The following is an 11419-nucleotide window of genomic DNA, read 5'->3' as shown; positions in this document are numbered from 1 at the left end:
ATGATGAGACATGTCATAATAAATGGAACGGTGGTAAGTTGCATGGCAATATATCTCAGAATGGCTATGGAAATGCCATAATAGGTAGGTATGGTGGCTGTTTTGAGGAAGGTATATGGTGGGTGTATGATACCGGCGAAAGGTGCGCAGTATTAGAGAGGCTAGCAATGGTGGAAGGGTGAGAGTGCGTATAATCCATGGAATCAACATTAGTCATAAAGAACTCACAAACTTATTGCAAAAATCTATTAGTTATCGAAACGAAGTACTACGCGCATTCTCCTAGGGGGATAGATTGGTAGGAAAATACCATCGCTCGTTCCCGACCGCCACTCATAAGGAAGACAATCAATAAATAAATCATGCTCCGACTTCATCACATAACGGTTCACCATACGTGCATGCTACGGGAATCACAAACTTTAGAACAAGTATTTCTCAAATTCACAACTACTCAACTAGCATGACTCTAATATCACCATCTTCATATCTCAAAACAATCATCAAGTATCAAACTTCTCATAGTATTCAATGCACTTTATATGATAGTTTTTATTATACCCATCTTGGATGTTCATCATATTTAGGACTAATTTTATAGCCAAAGCAAACTACCATGCTGTGCTAAAAGACTCAAAAATAATATAAGTGAAGCATGAGAGATCAATAATTTATATAAAATAAAACCACCACCGTGCTCTAAAGATATAAGTGAAGCACTAGAGCAAAATTATCTAGCTCAAAAGATATAAGTGATGCACATAGAGTATTCTAATAAATTCCGATTCATGTGTGTCTCTCCCAAAAGGTGTTTACAGAAAGGATGATTGTGGTAAACTAAAAAGCAAAGACTCAAATCATACAAGACGCTCCAAGCAAAACACATATCATGTGGTGAATATAAATATAGCCTCAAGTGAAGTTACCGATAGACGAAGACGAAAGAGGGGATGCCTTCTGGGCATCCCAAGCTTAGGATTTTGGTTGTCCTTGAATTTTACCTTGGGGTGCCTTGGGCATCCCCAAGCTTAGGCTCTTGCCACTCTTTATTCCATAATCCATCAAATCTTTACCCAAAACATGAAAACTTCACAACACAAAACTCAACAGAAAATCTTATGAGCTCCGTTAGTATAAGAAAAAAATCACCACCATCAGGTACTGTAATGAACTCATTCTTTATTTATATTGGTGTTAAAACTACTGTATTCCAACTTCTCTATGGTTCATACCCTCCGATACTAGCCACAGATTCATCAAAATAAGCAAACAACACATGAAAAAACAGAATCTGTCAAAAACAGAACAGTCTGTAGCAATCAGATTTGTTCGAATACTTCTGGAACTCCAAAAATTCTGAAAAACTAGGACAACCTGGAAAATTTGTATATTGATCTACTGCAAAAAGAATTGGTATTTTATCACGTTCTGTTGAATTTTAACAATTATTTTCGTGAGCGCAAAGTTTCTGTCTTTTTCAGCAAGATCAAACAACTATGACCCATGAAGATCCTATTGGTTCTACTTGGCACAAACACTAATTAAAACATGAAAACACTTCTAAACAGAGGCTAGATGAATTATTTATTACTAAACATAACCAAAAATCAAGAAACAAAAATAAAATTGGGTTGCCTCCCAACAAGCGCTATCGTTTAACGCCCCTAGCTAGGCATAAAGGCAAGAATAGATCTAGGTATTATCATCTTTGGTATGCAATCCATAAGTGACTCTCATAATAGATTCATAAGGTAATTTAATTTTCTTCCTAGGAAAGTGTTCATGCCTTTCTTAACGGAAATTGGAATCTAATATTTCCTTCTTTCATATCAATAATTGCACCAATCATTCTAAGGAAAGGTCTACCAAGAATAATAGGACATGTAGGATTCCAATCTATATCAAGAACAATGAAATCTACGAGCACATAATTCCTATTGGCAACAATAAGAACATAACTAATTCTTCCCATAGGTTTCTTAATGGTGGAATCCGCAAGATGCAAATTTAAAGAACAATCATCAAATTCATGGAAACCTAATACATCACACAAAGTTTTTGGAATCGTGGAAACACTAGCACCCAAATCACATAAAGCATAGCATTCATGATCTTTAATCTTAATTTTAATAGTAGGTTCCCACTCATCATAAATTTTTCTAGGGATAGAAACTTCCAATTCAAGTTTTTCTTCATAGGATTGCATTAAAGCATCAACGATATGTTTGGTAAAAGCTTTATTTTGACTATAAGCATGAGGAGAATTTAACACGGATTGTAACAAGGAAATACAATCTATAAAAGAACAATTATCATAATTAAATTCCTTGAAATCCAAAATAGTGGGTTCATTGCTATGTAAAGTTTTGACCTCTTCAATCCCACTTTTACCAATTTTTGCATCAAGATCTAAAAACTCCGAATCTTTGGGATGCCTAATAACTAAAGTTGACTCATCTCTAGTCCCATCATTATCAAGATTCATACTGCAAAACAAGGATTTAATAGGGGACACATCAATCACTTTATATCTTCATCCCTATTATCATGAAAACTAGAAGAACACGCTTTTACAAAGAAATCTTTCTTAGCACGCATCCTAGCGGTTCTTTCCTTGCACTCATCAATGGAAATTCTCATGGCTTTGAGAGACTCATTGATATCATGCTTAGGTGGAATAGATCTAAGTTTCAAAGAATAAACATCAAGAGAAATTCTATCCACGTTCCTAGCCAACTCATCAATCTTAGGCAATTTTTCTTCAAGCAAAGCATTGAAATTCTTTTGAGAAATCATAAATTCTTTAACACTAGTCTCAAAATCAGAGGGCATATTATTAAAAATTTCATAAGAGTTGTTGTAGGAATCACCATAATTATTAGAGGAATTACTACGATACGGCCTAGGATTAGGGTTTCCTCTATAAGCGTTGTCACCAAAATTGTTCCTACCAACAAAATTCACATCCATAGATTCATTATTATTCTCAATCAAAGTAGACAATGGCAAACACTCTTATTAGCAAACAACTTCATAAGTTCATCCATCTTTCTACTCAAAACATTAATCTCTTCTATCGCATGAACTTTTTTACTAGTAGATCTTTCAGTGTGCCATTGAGAGTAATTAACCATAATATTATGTAGGAGTTTAGTAGCTTCTCCTAAAGTGATTTCCATAAAAGTTCCTCCCGCGGCCGAATCTAAAAGATTTCTAGAAGCAAAATTCAATCCGGCATAAATTTTTTTGTATGATCATCCATAAATTTAAACCATTTATAGGGCAATTACGTATCATTAATTTCATCCTCTCCCAAGCTTGTGCAACATGCTCATGATCAAGTTGCTTAAAATTCATAATATCGTTTCTAAGAGAGATGATCTTAGCGGGAGGAAAATACTTAGAGATAAAATCATCTTTGCACTTATTCCATGAATCAATACTATTTTTAGGTAAAGACGAAAACCAAGTTTTAGCACGATCTCTAAGCGAAAACGGAAATAGCTTCAATTTGACAATATCATTATCCACGTCTTTTTTCTTTTGCATATCACACAAATCAACAAAGTTGTTTAGATGTGTAGCGGTATCTTCACTAGGAAGGCCAGAGAATTGATCTTTCATGACAAGATTCAACAAAGCAGCATTAATTTCACAAGATTCAGCATCGGTAATAGGAGCAATTAGAGTGCTAAGAAAATCATTGTTGTTGGTATTGGAAAAGTAACAAAATTTATTATTGTCTTGAGCCATCATGACAAACAATCCAACACACATGCACACAAGAAGCAAGCGAAAAGAGACGAACGGAAAAACAGGGCGAATAAAATGGCAAGGGTGAAGTGGGGGAGAGGAAAACGAGAGGCAAATGGCAAATAATGTAATGCGAGGGATAAGAGTTGTGATGGGTACTTGGTATGTCTTGACTTGGCGTAGATCTCCCCGGCAACGGCGCCAGAAATGGCTAGTTGACGGGAGATCAAATCTTGACTTGACTTGGTGCAAGCCTCCCCGGCAACGGCGCCAAAAATCCTTCTTGCTACCTCTTGAGCACTGCGTTGGTTTTCCCTTGAAGAGGAAAGGGTGATGCAACAAAGTAGCATAAGTATTTCCCTCAGTTTTGAGAACCAAGGTATCAATCCAGTAGGAGACCACACGCAAGTCGCCTCGTACCTACACAAACAAATAAGAACCTTGCAACCAACGCGATAAAAGGGTTGTCAATCCCTTCAAGGCCACTTGCAAAAGTGAGATCTGATAGAGATAATAAGATAAATATTTTTGGTATTTTTTATGATATAGATTGAAAGTAAAGATTGCAAAGTAAAAATAGATTGGAAACTTCTATGATGAAAAATAGACCCGGGGGCCATAGGTTTCACTAGTGGCTTCTCTCAAGATAGCATAAGTATTACGGTGGGTGAACAAATTACTGTCGAGCAATTGATATAAAAGTGCATAATTATGAGAATATCTAGGCATGGTCATGTATATAGGCATCACGTCCGCGACAAGTAGACCGAAACGATTCTGCATCTACTACTATTACTCCACACATCGACCGCTATCCAGCATGCATCTAGAGTACTAAGTTCATAAGAACAGAGTAACGCATTAGGCAAGATGACATGATGTAGAGGGATAACTCAAGCAATATGACATAGACCCCATCCTTTTGTCCTCGATGGCAACAATACAACACGTGCCTTGCTGCCCCTACTGTCACCGGGAAAGGACACCACAAGATTGAACCCAAAGCTAAGCACTTCTCCCATTGCAAGAAAGATCAATCTAGTAGGCCAAACGAAACTGATAATTCGAAGAGACTTGCAAAGATAACAAATCATACATAAAAGAATTCAGAGGAGATTCAAATATTGTTCATAGATAATCTTGATCATAAACCCACAATTCATTGGATCTCGACAAACACACCGCAAAAATAAATACATCAAATAAATCTCCAAGAGAATCGAGGAGAACTTTGTATTGAGATCCAAAGAGAGAGAAGAAGCCATCTAGCTAATAACTATGGACCCGAAGGTCTGTGGTAAACTACTCACACATCATTAGAGAGGCTATGGTGTTGATGTAGAAGCCCTCCGTGATCGATTCCCCCTCCAGCGGAGCGCCGGAAAAGGCCCCAAGATGGGATCTCACGGGTATAGAAGGTTGCGGTGGTGGAAATAGGGTTTCGTGGTGCTCCTGGATGTTTTTGGGGTATATGGGTATATATAGGAGGAAGAAGTAGGTCGGTGGAGCTGCGAGGGGCCCACGAGGGTGGGGGCGCGCCCAGGGGGGCAGGTGCGCCTCCCTGCCTCGTGGCCTCCTTGCTTCTTTCTTGACGTCCACTCCAAGTCCTCTGGGTCACGTTTGTTCCAAAATAACTCTCGAAGGTTTCATTCCATTTGGACTCCGTTTGATATTCCTTTTCTGCGAAACACTGAAATAGGCAAAAAACATCAATTTGCACTGGGCCTTCCGTTAATAGGTAAGTCCCAAAAATAATATAAAAGTGCTTAGTAAAGCCCATTAAACATCCAAAACAGATAATATAATAGCATGGAACAATCAAAAATTATAGATACATTGGAGATGTATCACCCTCACGGCTCAGTGTGAAGAAGCGGGCTAAATATGCACCATCATTTTACAAGCTCAGAGCCTTTATGGCCAATGGATTAACCGGCGTCGACCTTGTCCGGTGCTGGGTGTCTTGGAGTATCTTACCATTAAGCCGTCGCCCTGGCTTAATGTGCGAATATACTAGCAATTTAAGAGATCCTCAGTGCCACTGCGACATTCAACTGTCTGATGCAAAAATTAGTGAAGCCACCAAGAAGTTGCTGAATGAATCTTTAAAGGAATGCAACAAAATAGGACTTGGTCCTTTCAGCACCTTCAATAAGCTGCCAGCCGTAAGTGTTGCACACCTTCTGTCCAACAACTTTTTCAGTGATTATGCCCACTTATGACCTTTTTTTATTTCAAGAGGCCGATTCTACATTTTGGAAGAATAAACCACAAGATAAGCTGGCCAAACTGGCTCATACCAAGACCAAGGCCACCAAGAGGCCCACCAGGAAGAAAACCACTGAACCTGTCGGTTCAAACAATGATGATGACAATGATGATGATAATGAGTTAGAGGTAGAACTTGACTCTCTTGGCTCGTTTTTATACATCTCATTGACAATGATTGTTATCAGGAGGAGGCTGACGCCAGCCGTGCAGATAATGCAGAGGTAATTATTCTTTCCTCTGGATCAGAACCTCTGCCAACACCAAAACCCCGACAAGCAAGCCGGAAAGTAAGCTTTTCTCACCCTTTAGCTTACTTGGATCCCAACTTTCTTTTGAAGAAGCAGCAACACGAGGCTCGCCGTATGACTCGGAACAGTGGAGGTGGACTTTTATCCTCCGTCTTACCGAACACCCTAGTACCTCGTAAACGTCGACAGGAGGTCTCAAAAATTTCTGACTTAAATTATCCCAAGGCGGGTTTGTTTCGTCAACCTCTTAATCCGTCTGATTCGAATTATCAGGGAACATCTCATTCTTCCTCTGGCGACTCAACAAGGACTCACATTCCAGCCTTCAAGACTGTGCCTGGGTAAGGGTATATGTAATCCATCAGACTTCATAATTAACTGATATACTGACATCTCTGCACTTCTTATTTTTAGGGGCCAGGCCAAACCCAGCAAAAAGGCAAGAATGAATAAGCCGGTCGACGACGTCAACCCGTCTGAACCGGAGTAACAACAACCAGAACTCTCTCACCAAATTGCTGAAGATGTTATTCATGATCCGCCACCTCAAGATCATGAAGTCTCCATGGACCGTATGGATGCTGAACCGGCCATCTCTAAGCCGCCAAGCCCAGTCAAGCCTCTTGAGGAAAAAACTAACGATGTTGTTGTCACTGGGTTTGGATTCACAGCTCCGGGTCAACCTGCTGTCTTATCTAAGCACAACGCCAAGGAAGAAATTTCTGCTGAAGATAAAGGCAAGTGGAAGGTAGATTTGGATAGCTACACCCATTTCAGCGCCCAAGACATCCACTCTGGTTACCTGAACCGTCTGTACACCAGCCATGACTTTGAAGCCGGCTTAGTCAATTTGATGAAAGAACGCTATGAGCTAATTTGCTCACCATTATCTTTCACAATTATCTGTCTATCAGATGCCAAGTTTATAGGATATGATAGAATTTGAATATGTTGTAGACTTTCCAATTGTCATAAAGAACCGCACAACATCACTAGTAGCCCCCAAGGGCCACCTTAAGTCATCATGTTAAGCCGGGACTTAAAATAATAGTAATGAACTTTGCATCCGTAGCCCCCAAGGGTCGGCTTAAATCATCATGTTAAGCCGAGACTTTAAAAAAGCAACTTTGCCTTTGTAACCCCAAGGGCCGGCTTAATCAGTGATGAATAAGTCGGGACTAACCATCCTGTTTGAATTTAATAATCCAATATGTAGTCTTCGTAATCCAGATTACATCATTTGTCCGGGTCAGCCAATAATTCTGTCTTAAAGAGCAATATGCATTAGCCCCCAAGTGCCAAGCATAATACTTGTATTGTGCTTGGGACTTCAAAAAATTCTTAAGAGCAAGATACATTAGCCCCAAGTGCCAAGGAAAATACTTGTATTGTGCTTGGGACTTCAAAGGGTAATCATGATCGTAATCTTGTCCATATATGCTCATGTCATCACTACAAAAAAAGACACATCCGTGACATTTTGGGCCGAACGAATTTTTTTTCTGTCATACTTATGACACTTCTATGACGATAATTGTGACAAAACCCGGTATCATCATAGATGTGGTGGGGTCCTACTTCTATGACAAAAAATCATGACAGAAAATGGGCTTCTCGTCCGGGGCGGGCCGGAGACGCAGCTGCATGACATTCTTTGCGCCGTCCATGATAGAAAAAACTGTGGTAGAAGCAAGGGCGAGGAAAATATCGGGGTGTTCCCGGTTACGGTGGGTGGTTGGGGCCGAGCGATGCGCATTTCTCTCGTACACACACGCGCGTGGGTGCGAGGCGTTGGGCTCTAACTAAACCCGAGCGATTGCACTGTAGGCTACGTGTTACTGAACCCGAGCGATCAATCGATGGCTGTTAACTGAACCCGATCGAGCGATTCCTTCGCTACTGCTGCTAACTGAAGCCGATCGATGCTGCCTCTAGATGAACAATGAGCGTTGTTGGGGGGGGGGGGTTTGAATGAACAGTTCCCGGTGGGGGTGGATGAACAGGACCTCGTGGTGTTGCCTCTGGATGAACAGGACCCCGATCGATCGAGCCGGTTGGGGCTGGATGAACAGGACCCCGTGGAGGGCAGGATGAACAGGACCACCCCATGGAGGGCAGGATGAACAATAGACGGTGGAGGGCTGGATGAACAGTAGCCCGTGGAGGGGCGGTTGAACAGGAGCCCGTGGAGAGGGCTGGTTGAACAGTAGCCGGTGGAGTAGCGCGCGGTGGAGGCTGGATGAATAGGAGCCCGTGGATGAACAGTCGCAGGTGGAGGCTGGAGGAGGTCGATGATGGATGAATAGTAGCTGGTGGAGGCTGGAGGGGTTGACGGTGGAGATGAACAGTATCCCGTGGAGTCCCGTCTTGCGGTACGCCACACCCCTCCCGATGAACAGGACCCCGTTTCGACCGTAGCGCTCCAACACAAGTCCGTTTCCTCCGTTTTGCGGTACGCCACACCCCTCCCGATCAACAGGACCCCCGTTTCGACCATAGGAGGTCCGTTTCCTCCGTTTTGCGGTACGCCAGATCCCTCCTGATGAACATGATCCCATTTCGAACGTGGCCGGTCGAACACAAGGCCGTTTCCTCCCTTCTGCGGTACGCCAGGCCTCGTTTCCATCGGCTGTTCCGTCCAAGCCCTCCCGATGAACACGACGACGCATTCTGTTCCGACCCAGCCGGTTGGCTCCCCATGAACATGACGACGACGATATTTCTCCGTTCCGACCCAGCCATGTACACGAGCCCTGGCTGTACGTATGCGCGAGTAGGCGTTCGAGACCCTGCCCATTTGTACGTATGTGGCCGTATTATCTTTCTTGCACACTGGCCGCTGTACGTACGTGTACATGCTACGTGCACGCCTCTACTACGACACGTGCACGCCTCTACATCGACCAGTATGTACGTACACGTCCGCGACCAGAATGACAACGCTACGTACGCTTCCACTAGGTGGGTCCCGACTGTCAGGCACTTCCTTGCGTGCGAAGATGTAGCTGGTGGGTCCCAGCAGTCAGGGGGGCGAATTGTTTCTTTTTTCCTGGACGCAGTTCCTTGCGTGCGAAGATGTAGCTGGTGGGTCCCAGCAGTCAGGGGGAAACGTTTTTTCACGAAATATGGTGGCCCGTTCGGTGGGTCCCCGCTGTCAGGTGGAGGAATAATTATTTTGCGCGTAATAAGGAGGCACTTCCTTGCTGCGGCCGTGGACCCAGCTGTCAGCCTCTCCACGTACAGTCCACGTCCGATGGAAGTCGTTCCTTGAGCACGTTGACCACGCCGCGCTGAGAGCACCAGGGCGGTGGACAACGGCGAGGCCTAGGAAGGGGACGACGTGGAGCCGGGGAAGACGCTGAAGTGGAAGCCCGCGCGGAGAGGAGTACGAGGGTTCACTGGTTTGGCTGCGGTGTGAGGCTGCAGTCGCCGCAGGGCCTGGCCAGCAGTGGGAATAGTAGGGGGCGGTGAGGCCTCCACGGCAGCATAGCCGGTCACGGGAGGCAGGAGCATGCGGCACGACCGGCGCTGCTTTGGGCGGCTGGAGCAAGAAGACCAGAGTTTAAAGAAGCACTACGGCCGTTGGATGGACATCGTACGGTCACTACAGCTAGAATCATTTATATTGACTAAGTTGACAAATCCCTTGGTACGCGTCAACTTAGTAGGCCCACAGGTCAGCTTCCGAAACGGTGCGCCCCAAATGTCAGGGGGAGGAATTATTTTTTGGGCGGTTGAAGCTAGAATATCCGAGGTTGAAGAAGAAGCACGGCATCCGTTGGATGGACATCCAACGACCACTGCTTCTAGAACCGTGTGTTGACTATAAGTTGACAAAGCCTTGCATACGCGTCAACTCTTTTTTTTGAGGGGACGCGTCAACTTAGTAAGGCCACAAGTGTGTGGCAGAGAACTTATAGCCCATTTGTGATTTGTAAGAATGTGCAGCCAATTTTTGAATTCTAATGGAATTTACTACAGCTCATTTACAGTTTGTTAAAAGTACAGCCCATTTCAACCAACCGTTCAAAATAGAATTCAATAAAATTTCCCACATTTTGATGGGTTTCAAAATATTTTTATCCCGAAATTTCTAGTCAGATTAAATACAATTTCAATATAAATTTATATTACGTAAAAAACCAACGAAACATTGCGCTCGCAACAATTAATGAAATTAAAATTTTCAATATCCAAAAATAATATTTTATAAAGTAATTACGTGTTTGGTGCATTTTTTATAGTTACTGCTCAGTTTTTATAATTACATCCCATTTATTATTTCTTAAAGCCCATTTTCTTGTTAAGCCTAATGCATCCCTCCTAGGAAAGATTTGCAGCCCAGCGGGGCGGAGAATAACAACTTGACCTTGCCTGGGTATTCCTAAAAAAAAGTATAGCCGGGCTAGCCATTTTCAGCTTGAAAAAAATTAATATCTGGGCTGGATATCTGGCCTGGGCTAGACGGGCCACAACCCGCCCAGTTAATGGCTGCAGCGATGTTTTCGTTGTTGTTCAGAGAAGAAAAATTAATATATGGGCTAAACATCGCTCAAGAAAAACTCTACAGTGCTCACACCTCAAAAACACAAATACTGCTCGAGCTTCTTGGTCCCAGCTGTCGACCGCTTCTTGTGCAATTCTCTCATTTATTGACTACATAGGTTGACAATGGTGTGGGACCGTGATGTCAGGAAACCAAGAGGAAGCAAAAAAAATTATAGTTTTATATACTAACAAGGAGGCACTTGCTGTCATCCTCTCCAAGTAAAGTCATCTCCTCATCCTCATGTCCGTTGACCATGTTGACAACGCGAGACGGCGGCGCCACGGCGAGCGCAACAACTCGAAGGACGACGGAGAGGGCCTCGCGGGCCCTACGGATGGTCTGGTACAGCGCCGGCTGCTCATTCGGGGAGCCAGGATCATCGGGCCACATGTCTGCGACGGCATTGTCGTTCGCTTGTTCACCGGTGCTCGTTGAGGAGACGGAGGTTGCAGCACAGGTCCTCCTGCGCTGGTAGCTCTTCCGCCATTAGGGCATCGAAGTGCGGCCGCACCTACTCTATGGTGAACACGGCATGAACCGGCTTGGACAGTGGCGCCGGCTCCTGGTCGGAAGCTACGTCCATCGTCTGATTGTCGTC

The sequence above is a fragment of the Aegilops tauschii genome, chromosome 2 (genome assembly GCF_002575655.3).
Source record: "Aegilops tauschii subsp. strangulata cultivar AL8/78 chromosome 2, Aet v6.0, whole genome shotgun sequence".
In the NCBI taxonomy this organism is placed as follows: Eukaryota; Viridiplantae; Streptophyta; class Magnoliopsida; order Poales; family Poaceae; genus Aegilops; species Aegilops tauschii.
This window is presented reverse-complemented; position numbering follows the sequence as displayed.